The sequence below is a fragment of the Ceratina calcarata genome, unplaced genomic scaffold (genome assembly GCF_001652005.2).
Source record: "Ceratina calcarata isolate Rehan_Ccalc_2016 unplaced genomic scaffold, ASM165200v1 scaffold87, whole genome shotgun sequence".
Lineage (NCBI taxonomy): Eukaryota > Metazoa > Arthropoda > Insecta > Hymenoptera > Apidae > Ceratina > Ceratina calcarata.
Window position 1 is genome coordinate 43,084 of NW_017180051.1, and position 3,149 is coordinate 46,232.

Genomic DNA, 3,149 nt, shown 5'->3' on the forward strand with positions numbered 1-3,149 from the left:
GTGTTAACCATCTCACGGACTGAAAGGGTTAACCAGACTTTAATCTTAGAAGTACACTATCAGTATTTCTATATTTCTTCTTTTCTTAATTTTTTGCTAGGGCTAGTATATAATTTCCCCGGTCGTTTTTCCTAATTTCGAGTCTCCAACCAGACTCCGCGATAAAAACGCGGTCAATTTATCAACGTCCGGCCTCTGCGGAACGAAAGAAGTACGAAACCGCGATCCGAATAGCATCGATCGGTTGGGAAGAAACGGGGCAGGAAACGAGACGCGTCGCGTCGCTTCGACGTTTCGTCGGGGAATGGATGATAATTAGGTAGAAGTATAAAACCGTTGGCTGCGTAAGGGTTCTACTGGCTGCGTGCAACGGGGTTGATCCTTGTTTACGGGTCGCGCGTCATTGCGCGCGCGTACTCCGTCGAATAAATCTCCGATAAAACTGCCATTACTGGCGATGGTTATTCGCGAAGTTCGGTGCCCGTGGAATTCGAAAGTACATATCCGCGCCCGGAGCTCCGGTCCTTATTGTTTCGTCGCCGGCAGTAAAATATCTCCGTCGTGCGTCGAACATCCCTTGGTTCATCCCGTTCCTCTTCCGTTCGCGCCGTTTCCTCGAAAGAAACCTCTACTGACGACGAGCTGTCTACGTAGTTCGTAGATAGTTTATAAAAAAGTTAAGAACGTCTGAAGACAAATATGAAAATGACAGTGAATGAAATGTAGAATCTTATTAAAGGGTATTGACGATTGTGAATAAATCTAGTCAGGTGCAATAAGATATGTACAGCTTGGGACAATAATCCCTGACTAGCTCAATTGTGACTTGCATCACGAATGCTAATACATTTAAAGAAAACGTGAAGCCCTAACTAATCTACCTTGCAAACTGATAGCAGCATAATGTAGACAAGCTAACAGAACAGCTGTACCATTTCCGGTATCTCTCAATTCCCAAACATGAATTGCACCACTGTGACTTTTACCCGTTCATGTGTATAGAGACTTGAGCTGCAACAGACGAAGGACGATACGCGGGCAAAGCCGCGACGAGGATGCTGGTACAATAATAAAATATGAGCTTTGCATTTATCAAGGATTTAAAGAAAGGACATTTGCATAACTACTATTGAGTTTGATTCGCGTATCAGCGTAGGTGTTTCAGTAATCCGAGCACGCGCGATATATTTCCAGGCGACGTTATTTTCTTTCCTTAAGCAGCAGTCTCCAGTGCGTGGAACAGTGGCACGGGGACCCGGTTACATAAATATTATTCCTGGAAGCGGAGAAGTCCGCCCCCGGAGACGGTACGGTTTTCGGAAAATGTTTATTCCATTAACGTTCATTCCTGGCTGCATTTTCAACCCATTAGCGGGTTACTACTTTTATTCCTGGCCGGCGCAATTCTAACGCTGTTATTCTAACCAACTCTCGAGAGCTGCTTCCTAATACAATCCTTTCGACGGAGTGTTTCACGTGCAGTGGGTCCGGTTGGGTGTTACTGACCCATATGCTCCCCGAGTGTAGCGGAATGCGATTAGAAGTCCGTTGATCCAGTCTGGAAAGTCTTCCTACGATAAATATTGACTCTTATAACGAGATTTGGACGTGGACGAATGACTGATGGTACCTGAGCATACGAACTGCTCCAAGAGTTAGATGAAGATTATACACAATTCAGTGTAGAAAGAAAATATATGTGAAACTATCAAAATATAATTGCACGTTATCAGACTTAATTCGACGAAATATTTACCTGCAATTTTCCTGTATTAACTAGAATTAATGTACACAATTTACTTGATTAATTTATCTCATTACAAAGTTTAGTTTTTAGTTTGTATACACTCTGAAATATATTCCTAGCCGACTGTGCATTATTTCCACTAAATAAACGTTCATTACATAATTCAGTAAAAATAATATAATATACAGCTGATTATGAATTCTGACGTTACAATATAATGCTAAAATACATTCCAAAATGACTATGCATTATTTCCACTAAATAAACGTTCACTACATAATTCAGTATAAGTAGTAAATATGTACATGTATAATACATATTTTATTTCATTTTGCAATGCAGTATTCGGTGAATTTGTTGCAAACGAAGTTCCGCATTAGAAAATTTAGTAGATTAATCTGTATAATCCAATATAAATTCTTCCTATTTCATATAATTTCTACAATATTGTGGACGGACACGATTCAGTTGCTGCGTTGTACATCGTGGCTAATTAGACGGGCAGACAGCAGATATCTCGCGGCGATAAAACCGGAGGGGAAAGAATTCAGCTCGCGTGTTCGATAAGATGGAGCAGAACGGTGAGCGAGGAAAAAAGAATCCACGGAGGGAATGTGCGTTAGCCAGTCGTCGATCTGAGAAATACCCAACTTGATTCCGGAGCTCGAGTCGCGTGATACCGGCTGCCGTCTTGAACAAGAGAAAGAGGAAGAAGGAGGTGGAGGAAGAAAGGAAGAAGTCGAGTTCTCGAGCAGTTCGGGCCTTTGATTTTGCTTATCCGACACCAAGAGGAAGGTAATGGCGCACTTCGTTAAATTAATTGGCTCCTTACAGCTCGACGGCAGCGGGTTAGTGCCACTAAACTTCAGCCTCGTTTACACGACGAAACTCTTTCTCTGCATTACAACTGCGTTACCCTCTCGGTTCCAACTAAAGTCGTATAAATTGCAGATATCAATCAATCGTTTATTATTATTTTCTTTTAAAAGTAATCCCCCTTCGACTTCTGCGACGTTACACAAGAATTGAAAGCTTTCCATCATTCTCTTCGTTTATGCACCGATAATTCACGTATTGAGACTTATAAGCCTGATTTCACGGCGACGTATGCCAGATTATGGAAATTTATAACGAGGGAGTCGTAATAATAAGTCTCGTTAAACGTTATATCCTGTAAGAAATCGTTCGGAAACGGAAAGTTTAAAGGGCCGGCTAAGGGGACGTGGAACGTATATTTTACTTAATCGGTGGCTCGCGGATCCGAGGGGCTGTTTTTGTGCGCCGGAACGAGGGGCTCGTTAAGAATTTCATTCTTAAAATCAGCGGCCACTTAGTGGCAGGTGGGCTGCCGGCATCGAATCGGACGTGTTACGTTAACTGAATTTAAATCGTGGGCCCGATG